Genomic DNA, 22,116 nt, shown 5'->3' on the forward strand with positions numbered 1-22,116 from the left:
TAAACTGCACTTCTTGACGTAACAAGCAAATTTATCAATTTTATTTTTAAAAAAAGTTGGGGCGGCCGTTTGGACGCCCCTGTTCGAACGAAATTATCCACGCGTCTTTGAAGTTAACGATCGAGATTTGCGGACAAACGGTTACAAATTACGCGCATCAAATGGATCCGCATTTATGTTCTTGCGCGAGCGCATAAATAGCCAAGGCAAACACACACATCCAACTGGATTATTTCCAAAACAATCGCAAACCTCGCATAACTGACGACGACTGTATTTCTTGACGAATCGTCACGTGCGGTCTGAATAAATCTTGAACTGAACATTCGTCGCGTCCGTTATATTTCGATCGTTGGTAATTTTTTCGTCTAAAATCATCAGATTTTCTTTTATTACTCTAATATTAAATTTATGATATTTATTTAAATATCTTATATGTTAATTCTTCAAAAAAACTTTCACTTGTTACTGTAAAACTATTTCACTCAAGTTAACAATCGCAAACCTCGTATAACTGGCGACGACTGTATTTCTTGACGAATAGTCACGTGCGGTCTGAATAAATCTTGAACTGAACATTCGTCGCGACCGTTATATTTCGATCGTTGGTAACTTTTCCGTCTATAATCATCAGATTTTCTTTTATTACTCTAATATTAAATTTATGATATTTATTTAAATATCTTATATGTTAATTTTTCAAAGAAACTTTCACTTGTTACTGTGAAACTATTTCACTTAAGTTCTCAGGAAGTCAACAGGATGATTCATCAACACAGACGCAGCAGGAATCCATAAGATTTGGAAATAGTATTTTGTATGTTATTTATTAAATCGGATATACGATGGGTGGCACAAGTTTTCGACCTAACAAGATTTTTTTTTAATTTTACTACATAGTCTCCTTGTATTTCTTTAACTGCCTAATTTGACGAAAACCTTTGCCCTCCGAGCGCAGTTTTCAGATGAGGGAACAAAAAGAAGACGCTTGGGGCTAGATCGACTCTCAACTAAAAACCACGGGTGCACAACTACGATCACTAGCTTTTCAAGGTTAGTTAAATTTGCACATTAATTTATCTAAAATAATGATTTGCATTAAAAATTTAAACTTTTCTCGACCTTAATTATAATATACTGCCATGTGACGTCACTAAAATCTGTAAAAAGATATCAAAATTACAAAGACAAATTCTAAATAGAAAGATAACATTATCTAATTTAGGCTTTGATGTGCGTTTAAATTGGGCTGAAGTATGCTTGGGAACAGCGAACAGTTCCTTATGGCTGAATGAATATCTACGTTACGAGTAAGTTTTCAGAAAACTTTTTTAGAGTGATTCTTTTTTTATTTAAAGTAATACATTTATTAGAGCTATTACGATTACAATCTAAGGACTGACTTATTTTGATTAACACGGAGCATACTATAGTGTCAAACTAATATTGTGTTATTTTTTTAAATCATCCCTAAACAGCAGTAAAATGCAACGGTAGTAGAAAAATATGATTTAAAAATTAAATAAAAATAAGAAAGATGTTTATTTTAGGTATGTTTAAAATATTTCGAACGTGATTATTAAAATAAAAACCAAATGCCTTCCAGGCAACCAATCAACAGATTCGACTTCTTACCCAAATCTCAATTTAATTGATGCTTTTAGAGATACCGAACCTGAATAGTGTTATTCATTATATACACCCGGTTAAAAAGGCTATTAACTTTCTTATTTTCGGTTCCATTACTGTATCGTTCGATTTAATTTCGGCTGCTCGATATATAAGCATATTCAGATTGTCCCTGTTCCGAGATAGGCGCTAATGACTATATCGATCGGGAATTTTAAATAATCCATATCTAGAAATCAAGGCTTTAATATCCAATTAAGCTAAGACGACGCCTTCGGAAGAGAGGTGTCGTGAATAATTCATAACATCGACTTTCTTACCTTAACCCGTGGCGACAAGCCACCAAACAAGAAACTGTCAAGATGCAAATGCAATTAACAACCTAAAGTGCTCTCGAAAATAATTATTACGAACACAACATCGACTGACGAACGAGAAGGTAGAAGGAACAGATGCCTATCCATATTATAATTTTGTTTTGGGCACCGAGGAATAATTGAATCTTTTAATAAACAATATTCCCTGTTTGAATGCGGATCGGACCTCTTGGCGTGGGGATGTTTGCGCGAGATGGAAAATCGAAGCTTCCTCGGGCGATACAGTGGTCAAGACCAGGCAAACAAATCGAACATTGATTGACAATAATACAACGGCACGCCATTCGCTTCTTTAAATTTGTTCTGATACCTAATCGTCCTAAGTCAACAACGATCCTCTCTGTTAGCTCATTGTTTCGAAGCATGCCCATACTTTTAGATACTTTTAGACTACCTGAGGGAAACATCGAGAACAAATCGTTGAGAAATATTTCCTAAAAAACATTAAATAGCAAAGTCCTGACTATCAATTTTTATAACTTACAGGTAAAGAACTTTTTGACTATTAAATGGTATAAGAAAATATTGTGGAAGAATACTTCAAGAAGTGATTATTCTCTCTACGGTTTACTCCACTCCAGTTGTCGTTATAAATCCCGGATTGCAACCGTTTTCCCCCATAGACAATTCTTGCGTTCAAGTGGTAAAAATAATCGACCCGATTTACACACAAAGCGTTTATTTAAATGGTTATTACACCACGCTCTTGGGGAATTAGGATACGACCTATTAGAGTATTATGCGGGCGATTATGGTGGTGGGTACGCCACTGATACTATCAAAAACATTTCAATTATATCTAGGGTAATACATTTCACGTGCACCAATTAGGTAGGCTTGTAACTACAAATAATGGAGCGGGCGAGCATTTTTTATAAAAGAAAACCGTCACATATCTGGGTTTCCTTGGTCAACTAACGTCTCACGTCCTCACGTTTGATACTACGGGAAGAATGAAATGGCCTTTGAGTCATGAGTTTATTTGGCACGAGCGGAGCGGGTCCATATTTGCAAAATAACACTAACAAAATGCAAGTCGTGCGGTAAAATATCCGAAAACATCCGATTGCTGCCAAACCCGTGCTGTAAAATCTCGGAAATATCCGAAGTGGCTCGGATTCATGGGAAAAGAAACTCACGTGGTAAAGTGACACTTTCTGCACGGTATAATTAGGTATTTTACAGAAGGAAGTAGAAAAAAGAAAATGTCACGTTAATCTGATTTAATTTAAATTAACCTCACAATCGTGATTCATAGTAACCAAATTATTCCTTGTTTGGTTAAAAGATCACTTGTATTGCTTTAATTGAACTCTGGTCGATATAGATGGAAAACAAATATCTAATTCCCGTAATTGTTTATTTATATTCCGGCCTATAAAAAAAGCTTCCAATCGGCAAACTTGGTTACTGATAACTTTTTTACGTAAAGTTAATCAAAGTAACGCGACGACTAACGTCTGCCTGATATATACCCTCCCTGTCCCAACCCTACACACACACACACACACACACAGGAGGAAAGTAAATTGTATTACGTTTCCCAATCTATTTGAGAGCCCGCCGAGTTCGAAGAAGAATCCGATTCCGCCATCTATACGAAACAAAGCAATCTCATCAGGCTATACAATCGCACATTATGACGTATTATTAGCGCATTACAGCTATTGGAGGGTGATTCAATTATTGGAATAGCGCCCTTGCGGCGAGCCCGGCAAGTAGCAGCAAACATCGCGCAGATCGTCGCTAAAGATAATAGAGAGGCTGCTGCGGTTGCTTTATAGCTATAAAGGACAGCGTCGCTCAGTGACTAGTACTGGTGACTCTGTTTTTGTCTTGGCAACAGATCGCTGCTCGTGGAAAACCTTCGAACGTATGCAGCGCCCCTTACTATCGCAAGATGCACACTTGTTGCCCCTTTACTGATGAAGAAACTTTATAGTTTAAAATATTAATTGAATTAACCTGATTATCACGGTCTTCTGTAAATTATTGTATGTTTCCCGGTATTGCAGCAACATGGGAGTGAAAATTACAATGACAATTATGTACCCTAAACCCCTCTTAGTTCAGTTGGGCGTACAACGAAGTGGCATTTTGGGCCCCATTTTGCACCAATTTATACGTGCAACCTCCTAAAGTTTTTAGAATATTGCTAGGATCTATGCGGGTGACACACGAATGTATTTCTTGATTAAGAATTTGTAGAGTCTGTGACTTGAATGGGCAATGATTAAACCAACTTTTATCATCTAGGATCTGCTGAGACTGAATCCCAGTAAAGTGTCAGTGATGGTTTTTCGAAGCGACTCTTAATTACGAAATGTTAAGGAGTAAGGAATTAATGACGCCCCAATGCCATCTAAACTGCTTAGTTTTGGTTAGTTTGTGTATTAAAAATCACATTAAAAACTAAAAATTACAATAAGAGATATCTTCCAATTGAACCCAAATCTAACTTTGTGGCTCAATAGGTTAATCATTTTTGTAGTGTCGATTGAATTTGTTTGGACGTTGCTGACCAAGTGCAAACATCAAGTTTGCAGCTTATTTACCGAGTTCATCGGAAGAATCATGTTTCTCCATGCTTGGGTATTTCTAATTAGCTTAATATGTAACCGATTTAAATCAAGTAAAGTATTATTTTAAATTAATTAAGTATAAATCTCCATCGCATCTTGTACGGCAACAATGCTTTTCCGTCGCAACATCGAGAAGAAATATTTTAAAGATCAGAGGATGAAACTCCAATTCCTAACCAGCTGCGCACCACTAGGGAGCAGTCGATTAAGAGTTCTAAGAGCTCACTTCATTGAGCCGAGGAACTATCCAAACTCCTCATGAGAGAGGTGCCGTACTTCCTCGAGAGTACAGAATTCTTCCAGAGGAGAAAGTGAAGACGTGCTGGCATAATGGATCGATAGGTCTGAATCCAGGGCCCTGACCATAAAGGACAGGGACAAACGCAGATAGAATAGGATAAAATAGGACACCAAATGCAGAAGTATACTATATACTCTATTTGATGTTTTGAGTTTTAAAAATGTCACAAAAATATTGACGTTCCTGGTTCGATGCGAGTTATTAAGGTTTATCAGAAAATAAACATAATATTTTGATTGTAAGAAACGATATATTTTTACAATTAACTTGCTGCAAACATTGATAGAAGCGACATTTTAATGCAAATTTAATTAACAAAGGTTACATTTTTCGAATGTTCTGCAAATAAGAGTACTGATTACAAATTTCGGCCATATTTTTTGTCTTTTCTTTTGATATCCAAGCAAGAAAATTCACTCGCTGCAACTAATGGCAACTTTTAGGAAAACTAGCTTCATAAACATGACAGAAAAGAAAATGTTTTAGACGACATCTCAAAAATATTTTATCAGATTCCAACTAAACTGAAATTATCAATATACAGTGTAGTAAATTGTGCATGCATAGCAAGTAAAATCTATTACTGTATTTAAATAGCAAACAGGCTGTACAGTACGAAGTCTCGGCGCAACAAATAGCAGTTACGGTCCGTTCATAAATATAAGAAAGTGACCAATTGCTTTTGAATGGGATTATACAAGGGTGGTCATTAACATAAAATGCAACAAGATTATTACCTAAAGTTTCGGAATTTAAATTCAGGTAAAATTGTGGTCCGTAATAGAAAATAATTTTATACCTACCTGTGTTTAATATTTTTTGGTTTGGTATACTACTCAGTTTAAGTTTATTAGTAATCATTCTTATTTCGTGTGTAATACAGCGTGTGTTGAATCGTGTGCGAATTATGCAAAATATGAGCGAGTCTAGTGTATCTCAGGAGATACTCCCGCCCAAATCTGGATAACACTATTCTATTGAGAGTAATTGACTCTCATTGAACGTGGTGCCAGCAAGCAAGCATCTTTAGAAGAAACGACCACATTCGACGAAAATTCCAACATCAACTGTATGGAAAATTGCATTTTTTCGAGTGCAGATGAAAGTGATCAAGATATAATACGGAGTAAAATTTACCAGTTATACGAGGAACAAAGCGTGCCTACCTCAGATATCTTAATTAGGAGGCTTGAAAAAGATGAAACGGGTGTTAAAAGTGGCAGAACTACCTAATGGAAGTGTATTCAACACATGGGTTTTAGATTTAAAAAAATTGACAAAAGGCAAATTTTAATGGAAACAAAGGCCAATTATTTACTTGGATGAAACCTGGTTCGACGCTTATGATACTCCGGAAAAGGGTTGAGTTGACTCAACTGATAACTGTAAAACAAACGCGCCATCAAAAAGAGGTAAAAGAATAAGTATTTTACATGCTGGCTCTAAAGATGATTGGATTCCAAATAGACTTTCTCTGTCTCCGAAAAATATTAAAGATTCTTCTCTGAATTACCACAAAGACACCACCGCGGATTTATTTGAAAGTTGGTTTAAAAACAAACTAGTTCCAAACATTCCTCCTAATAGGGTCATTGTAATGGACAATGCAAGTTATCACAGTAGACAGTTGACTGAGACCCCTTCCTTATGTGACACAAAAGTAACAATCCAAAACTACTTGTATAATAACGACATTTATTTTCACGAAGATTATACCAAAAAGCAATTAATTGAAGTTCTACAAAGCTTGGACCTACAAAAGGAATCCGTCTGTGATAATTATGCAAAAAATCTAGGGCATACAATTTTAAAGCTTCCACCTTACCACTGTATATTTAATCCCATTGAACATGTTTGGCACCAATTGAAATCTGCGATTCGTCGTAACAATGTTTATTCCCGTGTTAACTCCAATGTCCTCAAACTTATAGACACCGAAGTTGTTAACATCCCTCCACAAAGTTGGGCAAATTCTGTTAAACATATAGAAAAAGCAGAACAATCGAATATCCATATTGCAAATAATATAGAACAAATAATAATTAGAACACGCGATGATAGTGATAGTGATACTGATATATTATGTGAATAATTTTAAGTAATTTAAGTAGGTAAAAAATAATTTGTAATTTTATTTTAGATTTAAACAAAAATAAATAAATAAATATTGTTTAGTATCTTTCCTAACAAAACCCCAAATAATTAAATTCTAAGCAAAGTACGGACCTGTTCGGCCATATTTCATTCTTACAGCTTGCCCGGGTCTTTCCTTAATTCGTATCAGTTAGTCACTTTCTTATATCTATGAACAGATTTTAACAACATAGTATCTGTGATACTGCAGCTTTCGTGATGTTACCGACTGCCCGATCATACCGAGGGGCTATATTATAAGTAACGCAACCCCCTTCTGTTGGCAAAGTGAAACCTAGGCCCGAAATTTATGGAATGCGCTTGCTTCAAGTGCGGGTGACGTGCGTCTACCTTAATTATAGTAGGGGAATATTCATACACGGTAACTAGTGAATGGAGAAAATTTAATTAAAATTGCTTGTTACTAGAAGGACGCTAAGCACATAAGTGAACCTCCTGTGTGTATGTGTGTGTGTGTGTTTTGCCGGGATGCGTATAATTTATTAAAAAAGTAATTAGCTGTTCCCAACTAATGTTTATAATCGTGAGATTAATTTCCTTAATGGAGGAGTGAAATATTAGCCTTCCCCGTATACACAAAGCGAATTTAAAGGCGAATGATCAACGAAGGAAAAAATATAATTCGTATGCCCTTTAGCGTATAACGAGAAAATTTAATTTTGTTAATTGTGGACTTGATTCTTTTCTTCGAGCACATCAAATTCCTTATCAAAATTAACATGTCATCCATATCTCCATCCATATGCAGCTTGTAATGACCTACCTGGAATATCAAATTTTGAAGTTTTAAATAGAATGCCCTGTAGATTATTATGTTTGTGTATTCTGCCTTTCTTGTTCTCACTCCTCTCATAATATATTTGATTTTATCGAATTGCAAGCAAGCACACAATGGCATCCACGTGTCGAGTGTTTGAGTTTACTTAATGTAAACGAGGTTTCAGTCACAAACCAGAGCAGTTCGATCAGTCGGAAGGGTCGAAACGAACGGTAACGAACCGGTTTGGTTGCGGCTAGCGACGAAAATTGGAATCCAATTTGTAATTAAATTGAAATTTACATACACGAAATCAAAAATGGATAAGTCGACAAGGATGCCACCTGCATGCCCGCAAGAGAACTCGATTTATTTTAATGCAAATTGGTTTTAAATCGAACGCCGCCGCCGAGGCGATTCAGATAATTGGGTGTTGTCTTATTAATTATAGTTCTTTGACAAGAAGCATGTAATTTAAATAGTTTTGCGCGCATGTGCGCGACGAAATCTTTATTCGTAAGAGCGTTGCAGCGTATTTCAAGATATCTCTTTGAAGAGTTATCTAGCTATCTATTGGCACATTTTCTATCACAGTAACGCTAAAAGTGTGCTCTGTACCTGCCTATATACTGTTGGGGGGGGGTGGGGGTCCATGCACATTGCCATTGATTACCACTGATTGCCATATTGGTGAATTGGATAACCTCAGTGGCGTTGTTCAGAAATTTCTATGGATTCTCGGATTTTTCTTTGGTAGAAAAATCGATTACATGCAAAAATTTTAGTTTTATCCGATAGGATTTGATGTCCAGTTTCACGATTCTTTTGAGTTGATATTTTTCGTCCAGTTTCTCCAATGTCGATCGAAGTTGTTGAGAGATTTCTTGAAAATTCGTAAATCTTGTTTTAACGTCATATTTCTTAAGAACTTTTGGTATATGGTCAGTGATGTTTTGAATGTAAGGAAGGACCACAGTGACTAGTGTGTGGTTGTGACTAGGGTTGCGATAGTTTTACTGCTCTGTAAACAAGAGAGTTGATGGCCAGTAGTTTTTGGGCCAGATGGCGATATGATAATGCCTTAAGACAACACCAGTGAAACCATCAAGCCCTTCTCAACTACCAAACACTGGTAACTGTACCATAGCAATGACTTTCTGAAACGGAAAAATCAGTTCCGTCACTTCTTCTATTTAAAAAGAAATTGAAAAAAAGACAAAATAAATCCTGAATCTTTCGAAGGTACATTAAGAGTGTGAATAACATTATTAGTGGAATATACTTAGCCTTACCTTTCATTTATTATCTTTATTATTGCTTAAAGAACTAGTGAAACAATTTTAATAAATATTTTCACTGAGAGAGTAAAAAATATATGACTGCCGAGCTTCCTTGAACCCACTGTATATATCGCGCTGATAAAATCGGAAACCGATTTAATTGTTAAACGGACCAGAATACCGTTCAATGAAAATGCAAATAAGCGCGGAGGGGGTAATTAGAAAATTTCCCAATACATATTTATTAGGCCTGTACGCGGATGTAAATGTCCGTAAGTGGTGGCCATTACCGTGCAACTCGAAAATACCTCTCCGCTTTAATCGGTCCGCGGCATTATTTTCTATAATTCCCCCCGCATAAAATTACGCAATAAATACGACGAAGAAGCGACTAATTATTAACCGAACGGATAATCCGGGATAATTTAGCAATATATTCGCCGCCACCCCCCCAGGCGCATCGTAATTATTACGAAGAGGTCTAAATTGGAAAATCCGGTCCGTATAACTAATTAAAACTAATATTATTCAAAACGTTCCGTCCCCAAACGTCCACAAAGAAAAGGTAGCGGCTACGCCATTAGCCGACACACCATTTAACCGCTGCAAAATCTATTTTATATTTTTTATTCACTCATTAAGTATGACTTATGAGGGGCCCAATAGCATTATCAAGATACGTCCATTTTACTGCGAGTTTCGCCATTTTCTTATTGCATCGAAATAAATTTTTTCTGCCTTCACTGTCTCTTTAATACAGGATACAATGCCTGTAACTCATTTTGTTACAGGAAACACGTCCGATATTAATTAACTGTCTTATAACGTAAATTCGAATTTCACTGAAAAGAGATGAGTTCTTTTAATCTGCATATAGTTTGTTTTGTTTCTGATAAATGATAAGAATTGAAGCTACGGGCCCCATATGAGCCATAAAATAATCAGCACTGGGAACCTTATACGTTTTCGAGGTAAAACGAGCGCGATACGCGTTTAGCGTAGACGTTTAAACGTAGGCGGCTGTGCGATACCCAAACGGCGTTCAGGAGCATCCATCAATGGCGGGCTTATTTTACATCCGTTTTGTATACACGCAAACAGAATACCGACAGATCGTGTTTTGTTTTCCTTAGTTTATGAGTGTTTTTGTTATTTTTTCGAACCGGTTTATATTCCCAAAACGCGAGGCAACGGAGAAACCTAACCTCACATTGCGAGCGCATAGCGATAAAATTCCACCTAAGCGGTTGAAAAAAGAAACCCATTGTTTAGAATATGGTGTTTGTTATTATTTGAAATGTATGGGGTAAAATAATCCGGAGTGCATTTTGATATTATAGAAATATATAATTTCTCATTATACACTCGGAAGATTTGGGCCACAAACACACCGAGCCTGTAGAAATGTAAAACAAAAAATTAGTAACATTAATTTTTATAAATATTCCAACATTATTTGTTTTGGTTTTTTTTCAAACTTAATAAAACTTAACTGTCGCTTTTCCCAGTCTGAAAATTTTCAACGGAATTTATTAAAAACTGTGATCATCATAACGGCTTATGTTTGACATATATAAACAATGTACCTTTATGAATTATTGGCATGTTTGCAAACAAGTCTTTGGAGTTTGGATCATAAAGAATCTGTTGACCGATGAAAAAATGAATTTCTTTAAATCAAGAAAAACAACAACTGTATCAAAAGCCTTAACAAAAATTTTCTGTATTGAAGTAGCATATCATCAAGTATCATATCAGTTGTGTGTTTCCTACGTAATATCTCCAAGAGTGCTTTAAAATAGCGACAACCAATTATGATTTTGTACGAATAAGAATCACTACAACTTCTATTTGTCTCCGAAGACTGATCAATTAATGAAGGTAAGCGTGCAAAGGAGTTGTTTGGAGATATAGCTTCTCATTGAAATTTTTCAAATAGCTTAGAAGTAAAAGTTTAAGATATATGTTTCCAGAACTTCATTGTCTGTTGTTTTTCATTTTAGAATAATATCATCATATTTAGCTACAGTTCATTCACAAGCAAATATCTGCAAGATTATAGTAAAATTAACAAATAACCCCCAATATTTTATTTTACCAGTTAATATTATGTTCCACTTCTCCCCTTCATCTTTTTTCGTCAACCATCCTGTTGGCTTCTTCGCAACTTAACTGAAACGGGCTCGCATTCTACTCTGTACCGCCTTATATATTGTTTGAGGAGACGGAGGTAAAGGAGGGGCATGAACATTGTCTCGGAGGACCTGAGTTGCGGTTGAGGTTGCTTGGTTGCTTATAGATTTCTATGATTCTCTGAACGACAAAGTGTTAGATCTGATTTTATGTTGATAAGAATATCTAAGAATACGAGATAATTATTACCTTCTAATTCAATGATAAAACGTATGCAAGGGTGTATGGAATCTAAATGGCTACAAAAATCTCGGATACTAATTATATTCTAATCAAATTTTCACACAAACTCTTTTTTTTTTTATATCCGTTGCGTACACTATCATGAATATTTAAAATATTTATTGAATTCGGACTGCAACTCCAAAGTTACCTTTTCTACACAATTAACAACAGACGCAATATTATTATAGGGAAATATAACCACGATCTTAGTTTTCCGTAACTCGGTCATGTCTGCGTTCTAAGAAACTCGGGTGTGCGCCCCGTCACGAGAGGGCGCTGCGATCTATAAAAGCGAGCACCGTTCTCTAGAGGAAGTCAGTCATAAATCTCAACCGTATAGCGCAGAAAAATAAATAGTCGAATGAAATAAATAACAAGCGTTATAGAAATTGTTAGTAATAGTAGTATATAAATTATTAGTGCATAAATAGTTTTTTTTTTTTACATGAAGGTTTATGCGGGGTGACAGACCGTCGCGTTTTTACGAATCAGAGCGATTTTAGAAGTATTTTTTTTTCGGGTACGGGATGTAAGGATTGATAAAGGAAAAGATATGAAGAGCCGTTAATAGAAACTCCCCTGCCGATCTCCAGCAAGGTTTCTTTTGTTTGTGCAACAACGAATTCGCCAGTGCGTCAGGGAGGGAGGGGGCCGCCCCTTTCGCCCCGATCTTAAAGGCAAATAATGAGAAACGCTCCGGTTTGCGCTCATTAGCGCGTTCCCCGCGACTAACTTGTAAACCAATACTAATTAGCCAAGTTAGACGTTCGGTTTCGAGATGACGAAAAAGGGAAAAAAGGCACAAAGCCCCGCTATCTAATTAGCGGGGCCGCTTATTTCGGATAAACTGCTACATTTTTCCGATTATCTCGCGCCCAATTAATTAAATTGATGCGACGGCGTGTATATACGCGACATCGACGACATTATTTTTAAATGGCATCTGCGTTAACGGTCGGGACGAGGGAGGGTGGTAGGGGTCGGTGGCAACCACTGCGCCACCGACGGCTAACTTTATTTAAATTGACTGCGTTTTCGTCGACATCAGCATTTCCGGAACTTTAGTCACGGATTGAGAGCGATCGGTTGTTTTTGGTGTCGTTTATCAAACTTGTTGAGTAACATACAAATAAAGAGATAGATTGAAAGAGAGAGAGCGAGAGAGAGAAAGAGACCAACAGAGCAGGCACTGGTAGGGTTGAAAATGGGAATATATATTTCCTTAACACCAGAATAAATATCTTGCCAGCAGGCAAGCTTTGATTTCATAATCTGCAGACCTATCTATCTTTTCTTTGACGAGTAAATTTATTTATTTTGGTGTTTTTAACAATGTATTTTACAACTGCGCAGTTGCCAAGTGTGGCTACTTGTTAAAATGTATGTTAAAAGACCAGATTACGCTATGTAACCTGCTGGTGAAGTGGCAAAAAAATATTGTACAGTTCCCGTTCAGCCTACCAGGGAAATAAATACCTCTTGCCAGCGGGTTAAATATAAGCAGGTGGAATGGGTTTGTCAAAGCTTTATAACCACAGTTTTTCAATTTGCAGATGTATTTTTTAACTGCATCGCATTCTTTTTGTGAGTTCTATTGTTGTTAAGATATTACTGTTAGGCAATAGACGCCAATTAGATACCAAGAGGTTAGTTTCGGTTAGTTTGAGGTTGAAAAAAATTTCTGCCGATCGATAACTTGTTCCTACAGTAGAGTATCTAATCACCGAGTAACTTTAACCAGTCGGTCGATAATATGACCCTCACGGGTATAAATTAAAGGCGTGTCCGCGTATTGTACGAAAATAAATAATAAAATAATAAGCCGGCAGTGGGTTAAAATAGATACGCGTGTTGCTCTACCGCAATTATAACTAATTAAATGAAACCAATCCGACGATATTGTTATTAGCGTAAATAAATTAAACGTCTCACCATACAACAGCAATAATTGAATCGCTGATTGTAATTTATAGATTTGTTTTGATGCTCGGTTCATAAGACGCTTTCCTATTTGCAATTTTTCATATCGCCACACACTCATTATATCATTATATACGTCGTAAAAATAAATTGGACGCCCGAGATATTTTCGTTTGTAATTTTGAAATTCGCTAAATTGATTAGGCGTAATTTAACGGATGGGTAGTTTGCCTCGTAAAGAGAAAAACGTTATTGGAAAATGAACCGGGGAACGGGTGAGTGACGCGGGGGGGGACCCGTTGCCCACGCAGTAACGAACGCGTTCGGATATTAAACAACAGAAAAAAAACTTCAATATATTTTGTAATTATACGAACGACCGATTAGTTTTAGTTTACGAAAACGCGAAAAAATTGTCATTGTTGCGCTTTCGCGCAAAAATAAAATAAAAGAACGATCGTCCGTTGAGAATGTTGCAATTTTGCTTTCTCGCGGGTTTTGAAAGAGCGAAATAACACAGAAAGTCCAAAAGATAGTTTTATATATTATATTATATATATATATATATATATATATATATATATATATATATATATATATATATATATATATATATATATATATATATATATATATATATATATATATATATATATATTAAACATCTCGCTGACGTCTGTTAGTAATTCTATAGTCTTTTTTTTATTTTTAAATATTTTTGTTCAACTTAGACAATCAAAATTTCTTCGACTTCCTTGATAGAAATCTAACCTCAACCTTCCAAGGCATGCATTGCTCATTTCTTTTGAGATTTGTTGTGTCTGTGAATTTAACGCTTTCGTCAGTTTGGTTAGGTTTAATTAGGTTTGGTCTTCATTAATTTTGGTTAATTTTGCCTGTTTTAACTAGTTTTAATTATAATAACCCCCGTAAATAAATGTTGGCAAATTCACTTTCAGAATAGGTCTACGAGGTCAGATCAAAAAGTGCGGCTACCCTTTTTAACGGAACACCGTTTCCATGAACAATAAATCTGTTTTTAATTAAATTGCATGTTTATAGACTTGTATGTGTTCACCTTTGATCAGTTTTTGTTAGTTAAATAATATAACTCTTTATTTAATGTGGTAGTGGGCCTGGCAAATTGACTGAAAACAAAACGATCGATTAAAGTTTTTAAGCCAACCTTATTGTTATTAAAATTAAAATTGCGCATTTTCAAAAAAGAACAGAAAAATGTGAAACCCACACGTCATTCTATTTTAAAAGATAAAAAAGAATTTACCGCAGGAGTCCATAACCTAGCTTTGCCCACGGCGAGACGAAAAAAAACATCATCGAATAGAAAACTCCAACTTACCGCTTTAATCTTCGTGCCGTTTTTCTGCGTCGCGTGGTCGTCGAAACCGCGGCGGCGTCCCCGGAAAACCAAAATCGCACCCACCAAAAAAATAAACAAACAACAACCGCCCCCGTCGACCGAGAAAATATCGGAAACAACGTTATCGCTAGAAACAACAAACTTGACGTCAACGGCGTGTCAACAACTCAACGTGTAGTTCGTTTAGAGATGGAGCAGTACGTCTTCGCGCGTCGACTTACACTCTCGCAGTGCGCGTTCAGCTCGCGACCGATTTTCCGCCTTTGGAGCTTTGCGGCGGATCGCGCAGCACGTTAAAGCTCTCGCGGGGAAACAGAACGAGTGGTGGGAGAATGAAACGAGGGGAATACGGCATTCGGGAGAGGGGCGCGGGAGCCTCCTCGTGTCAAACGTGTAATAAACGCTCGGAACGGTTTTGATTGACGGCAGCTTATCGGTTTGGATTTCGCCTAATTGATGGAAGCCGCAAGAGGATCGGCGGGGGTCGGTGGAGAACGGTCCCATCGTTCCTAATCTACGAATGTTGGTCGAACTTCATCGAGCTTCTTGCAGAAATACACGGGTGAATCTCAATGTCCACCGAAATGTGAAAAGAAACTTAGCAGTTGCCTTATTACTTCAGCTTCAACAGTCTTCGACACGATCAGTTTCATGATAATTAATGAAGAAAGTGACTCACCAGCGTTACTACTTTTTTTCCATTTTAAAGGGTTCTTGCTTTAAAAAAAAATATTAATCCTCTGTTTCTAGTAAAGGAAATACTGAAAAAAAATCGCATCCGCTAAAAATCAGCTTCAGACACACTGCTATTGTTCACGAGTAACAGCTTTGCACACTATGTCAGTATAACATTACAGCAGGTTGGCCGGTCTGTCATCCCCTAAGCTTATTTCTAATATTTCTAAATTGCTTCCTTGACCCTTCGTCGAGGACATGTTTACGTAAAAATAAAAGATAGCATGTTATTTATTATATACATGCCATCGTAAGCTGTTTATTTTATATATGTGGATGAATATATTTCAACCACTTCAGTTCACATGTGCACCATTTTAGCATTTTGAATATTACTCAGTTTTATAACAAACACGATTGGGTAAAGTTCGGTGTACTTTTTCGGTGTATGTTTTGAAAAAAAAAATTCAAATGCCCAAGAAATTTTTACAAGCTGAAACTGAAAATGAATTGCAAAGTATTGACGAAATGATAGATTGGATAGTGATAATGTTAGTGACTCTAGTAGTGGTAGTGATATTATAGTTACAAAAAGACAGAGAACCGTACCTTTACCATCAAGTTCTAGCGGCAGTGAAGAAAACGAGAATATAACACAACCAGGTAATTTTGGTCCATGGCAGGACGTCGCATGCCACGATCAGGTACCAGACAGAATTATATTGACTTCCGGGGATAAAATGGTAGGACCACAAATTCCTGATAGTTCTACAAAACCCATAGATTTTTTCAAGTGCTGTTTTACCGATGAGCTAATAATAAAAATAGTGGAACAAACAAATACCTACGCTTAGCATAAAGTAGCATAGAAGAGGTTGTCAAAACGTGGGTATATCTACTACAGTAGAAGAGTTTACCGCATTTATTGGGGTTGTCCTAAATATGATAATCTTAATAATAAAATATGACAATCTTGTCCAATTTCCAAAAGTTTTGGTCACAACATTCTAACGCCAAAATACCTTTTTTTAGTGGCATATTTAGAGAAAGATTTTTACAAATTTTTTGGATGCTCCACTTGCATCGAACTCAGAAAGTCAATCAATATTTAGAATATTTGGACAAGCAATTCAAAGGATATTTTCTTCCATCAAGAGAGATATCGGTAGACGAATCTGTTGTTGGCTTTAGAGGTAAAATTAGTTTTTTAACTTACAATCATTACAAGCATACGAATTTATGTAGGTAATGGCGGATACCATCACCGAATATATTTATTCAATTTTGCCGTATTAAGGAAGCTTGACAGCGGAAGATTTGGTGAGACCTGATTTACCTGTAAGCACAAGGATAGTGTTATATGTGTGTCAAAAAATGTTAGACAATAACCCAGGATGAAGAAGATATCATTTTTACACCGATAGATACTATACGAGCTTACAACTTGCAGAAGAATTGTTAAAACTAAATGTTCATTTGAGAAGTACTATTCAAATCAGCCGCAAATTTAGACCTGATTCTATCAAAACACCAACATTTGTGGAAGATAACACATTTGCATGCAGATCAAGTAATTTAATGTTATTGGCATATTTCAGAAACACAGCCTATTAACAGAAGAGTACGTGGAGGTACGATTACAATACATTTATGGGAAGTGTCGACCACACAGCGTCATACTGTTTCCTGAGGAAGTCTTTAAAATAGTGGCGAAAGTTATTTTTCTGAGGACTCGAAATGTTTAGTGTCAATGGATATTTTTTATATAAAATTCCATAACGAGCCAAAACAAAAAACCAATGACACCTCTAAAGTTTGTTCGGGAATTGGTTGACGAGATCACAAGAAACTTTCGACAAGGGTCCAAAATTTCTGAAGATCTGTAGATACAGAAGAGCGGCTAAATGGTAAATCACATATTTTACGCCAAAGTGATGAAAAAAAAATTACTGTGTGGTAAGTTCTAACCGTGAAGTACAAGGCGGCTGGCGGGAAACTAAGTATATTTGTGACACTTGCTGAACATTATAAGATGTAATTTTTTTATATTGTGTATGAATTTATTTAATAATAACGGTAGTGTTTATGATAATAGTTTTTATAAAGCGATTTTTTTTAATTCAGAAAAAAACAATATAAAAAATTCGAGTAGACAGATAAGTAGATAAAATAATAGTCCGAGTGGAGTGTACTCGCGAAAGGACATATATATGCGTGCAAAGGATTAATACCTAATCGTTATTATTTTCTCCAAAGTTGGCCTAAGATCTTGACAAATATTGTTGCACAATCCTACGGTGGATAATATTATCTTACATTACTGATAGCGGATAGCTCTGATTGCTTTTGATTCACAATTTTGTTGTTATTGAATCAAACTATCGCGGTATTTTTGTAAGATGTAGAATTATTAGAGTTAATAGGAAAAAAATTAATAACCAGTGGCGTAGAACGAATTAGTATAATTAAATTAATTGAACATTCTCTCTCCCTCTCTCTTTCTCTCTATCTCTCATATATACGGTACATACAGATTATACTGCAACGGCGATGACCATTTTTTACTACATCGTATTTTCGGCGGTTGAGGTTTTCAGATCTGAAGCGGACGCATAAGCAAAGATTATGTTAATTTCCCGTCCTGGACAATGGGGGAGAAGTAAACAGTTTTGGACCGCGGTTTTTTTCCGCCAATCGCCGATCAATTTAAACAGTTTTAAGAATACATTTTTTTTTCGGTATATAACTAGAATCTCTTAAATAAATGGTTTTGTTGTACTTCTACTTTTAAACAAACCTAAAATTGCTGTTGGAAATCCAATACAGGTTCGGGATATTTCGCCGTTTAAAAGAGCGCACTGCAAAATAACCCTATAACAAAGGGATCACGTATTTTATATTACGATCAACAAAGAAAAACAGAAATGTCACTTCAAGAATAAAGTTTCGTTTTTTCCGCTAATTTGACCATTTTTTATTCACCAATTTTTGAGGACCAGTGGCGCAACAGTCGCCTAACCTATGACTGGCGAGATCATCCAAGCATGGAATATAGATTCAGGGGTGGCCAGATCTGGCAGTGATAGTCGGCACGTGCCGCCACCACTGCGGCTACTGATACGGACAGATCACGTGGCCGAGATTTTTACCATGCTTGGTGATATTTATTTCCCCAGCATTAGACGGTTTACTTTTGGGATTTAAATAATTACTTGTCCTGATTGCTTTGTGACGCGAACCATTTTCCCATGCCCTCCGCCGCCCACTTTTATTTCCAAAATACGCTTTTTGTGTTTCCCGTATTCGATGTAATTCTGACTCATTTTCTTAGATATTATTTAATAAATACGTTATACAATGCGTCCAAGATAAGGATGTCTATCATGGATATTGGAAACCATTGCAAAATATGAGGGTTAATAAAAAAAACTAAATTTTTCGATTTGGTTTTTATCTTTTTCTGATGTTATTTAAAGACATATAAAAAAATAAAGGTCACTTTCTCGTTACCACTTTTTGAGTTCTACAAGGTACCGTTGAAATATTTAATGTGCGACGTTTCGTGTTGGCGAAATCATCAATTTCGCTATTTACTTTTGCTATTACTGTGGTTCGAACAAATATTCTTATGGGGAAAGTTTTTATCTTTCTGACACTTCCTAGTATACCTTAAACTGTTCTTCATCGCCTGAGTTAGGCGCTGGACAAATTCTAAATTTGAACTGGTGAGATTTTTGTTTTCTCAATATTAAATGAGCAGTCGATTTCGCGATTCCAGTTGAACGGTCTGCTAAAGATTTACAGTTAATCTTTTAAAAATGTTTGTACTCGGTTGCCTTCTCTCTGGCTACTTATTTAAATACATACGCCCAGCTCCAACGGTTTTACTATACAGCATAGCACAATATTGTAGCTTATATAACTTCTCCCTAAATGAAAAAGCAGGTTCTATTTTTTATAGCAAAAAATAACGAACAACAACAACGTTAAAAATTTCCTTGTACCCATATGTCAATAAAAACCACACCAAAACAAATTTGATAAAAACTCTTTCTCGTGATTTCAACAATGTATACCCATATTGTGTCGTACATCGTTGTATTCCTATACGAAAATGCTATTTAATACATTGTGTAATTTTTTCTACTGACCATATAAACAACTAAAAACTTGAAGTCTTGAAAACAGTGCATGAATAAACCTGTGATTAGATCGTTATGTACAGTGAAATGCCTCAAAACGTTGGAGTCAGATTTTCTTTACAATAACGTTTGTTTTATTATATTGATCGCGATTACGAAACCATTCAAAGATACACATTTTACAAACCGCAAGGTGGCTGACTGACTTATACCTACCCCTGTGTAATACTACCCTCTAAACGAATGGAAGGTTTAATATAATAAATAAAATGGTACACGTCAAGATACCATTATTCTATTCGATTCAGTACTCAACAATTCGATTAAAATGTTTTTCCAACTATTATCAAAAATCAAAGATGCTGACCGAAACGTTGAACGTAACTATAAATAAAGACAATGGATGTCCAGTTATCTTCTAACAATCAACATGTCCCTTAGAGTGAATGGTGCTTTGTCATAGTATGTACAGGGTGTATTTTCAGATACCTATTTTGAAATTTGGTCGCATATCACACCCTTGTCTTTGTACGATGGATTTTATAGTTAGACGCGACGCCGTTTCCAGATTATGCGTTTTATCATCGAGGATTTAATGATCTAATTCACCAACTCCATCCAAAAAGTAAAACTGGCAACGTAGTCACAGGTGACACTTTAGGCGTAAATCTCTGACAAATCCGGACGCACTCGGCCAGCAAAAAAAAAAACAATATATATCAATCTATTTGTCACTACCGAGACGACGAACGAGCTTTTTATTCTCCTGCGTGACTTTTGTCTCAATTTTCCTTTGCATATTTTCATTTCGTCGGCGGGCGCGGTCTCGCCGTCCACGGTCTCCCACGATGGGACTACGCTGTTTTCGATAGTCGTAAATAACGTTGGGAAAGTTTTGGCTAGTTTTAATTGGGAGAAATAATTTCTGCCGACCTCGTATAGTTTTAATTGTTGCGGATTATTTATCGCGGCTCGGGGAGTGGCCGAGTCTAACGCTGACCTGGGGAATAAAAGAAAAAACGTCGCGGTCGCGATTCAAAGTTTGGAGTTTATGCGGTTTTTGTGTCCGGTTGTATCATATGCCGGACATATCTTGCACCGAAAAATGGTGTTTTCATTACATTTCCGTGGTTTTGCTCTGTATGAGGGTATGGTAGAGATAAATCGTTCTTTCTTCAAGAAACTTGCTTTAACAGGTATAATTATCTCGTTGTAAACAAAGTTTAGATGACGTTACAAAAAATTTAATCGTAGACGTATATACCTCACAAATTTATTACATTAGTAAGAAATATTTGTAAGATTTTTTGCCATAAATTTATTATGTTTCCGATGAATGAGTTAACTTAGTTTTTTATCTTGCCCAGCCTAAGAAGCTGTTTCTAATGTTGTTAGCCCCTCTGAAGGTGAAGCTAAAAAGATGCCCATGCAACGTCTGATTCAGAATGGGCAAACCGCGTCTGTTCGGCATGTGACTGATACAATGCAGGATACAGGAAAGCAACCGGAAACTACCTGGATCACATGTATTCCCCAAGACAACACAATGACAAGCAGCAGCCTGCAGGCCCGGACATCCCTTAAGTGGAGAGAGGATGCTAAGAACCCTTTGGTTTTTCAATAATGTCCTGAAAATGAACAGAGAAGTTCAGGAAACGGAAAATGTAGTGAAAGAGGCGAAACCGCTCCAGATCGACATACTAGGAAGCAACGAGACATGATGGCCATGCTCACTGAGACGATAGACGAATTCCACATATATTTCTCCGGAGATCATACTACCACAAATATCCTTAGCAAGCAAACCGACGAAACTCTAATTCATTCTCATATCGAGCAGAGTTGCATTGATAAAAATTAGCGAACAAGAATTCTATGTACAGGTTAGAACTGCCCTCAAACATGCAAGAAGGAAAGACGTAAATATAAAATTGGGAGAGATGAACCCTAATATTAGACAACGAAAGGTGGAGGGTGTGGTGGGCGGTTTCGGGCTGGCATTGAGAAATGAGTGGGGAGAACGCTTAACAGAAGTCTGCGAGAAAATGAACCTTGAGGTTATGAACACCTTTTTCAAACTACCCTCCAGAACTTGGAAATCCCCAGCGGATAGCAGCGACAGAATCATAAGAAATCAAATTGTTCACTGAATTCACCGAATGCAATTTTATACTGCAACCCAGATGCAGAGTCACCCTCAGATCTTAATCTGTTGGTGGCACGTACTAAGCTTTGAATAAATAAAGTGACCAAAATGAAACACTAAAGGAGCACTACCATATGGAAACTGCAACAAGACAATATACCAACTCAGTAATACCTCACAACAGAAGAAAATGAAAACCTTTGGCATAAAATAAAAACATCTATAGTCTCCATCACAGAAGAGCAACTGAAGCCGGATAAAACGGTGAAGAGTCAGGAATGGATGATGGACGCTACACTAGGATATATGGAATAAAGGAGACAATACGGAAACAGGGATACGGAAAAATACAGA

General features: G+C 36.4%; 1 protein-coding gene across 2 annotated transcripts in view; it reads right to left on the reverse strand.

The window, feature by feature from the left end:
* LOC132705176 (LIM domain only protein 3-like) overlaps positions 1 to 15,049 on the reverse strand; it is a 90,886-nt gene extending 75,837 nt beyond the window's left edge. For both annotated transcript variants that reach the window (XM_060675619.1, XM_060675618.1), the window contains exon 1: positions 14,779 to 15,049. The gene's annotated coding sequence lies outside the window, so the exon portion shown is untranslated. The remainder of the gene's footprint in view (positions 1 to 14,778) is intronic.
* Positions 15,050 to 22,116: the final 7,067 nt, after the last annotated feature.

Source organism: Cylas formicarius, unplaced genomic scaffold, assembly GCF_029955315.1.
Source record: "Cylas formicarius isolate icCylForm1 unplaced genomic scaffold, icCylForm1.1 PGA_scaffold_7__23_contigs__length_41026272, whole genome shotgun sequence".
NCBI classification, from domain to species: Eukaryota; Metazoa; Arthropoda; class Insecta; order Coleoptera; family Brentidae; genus Cylas; species Cylas formicarius.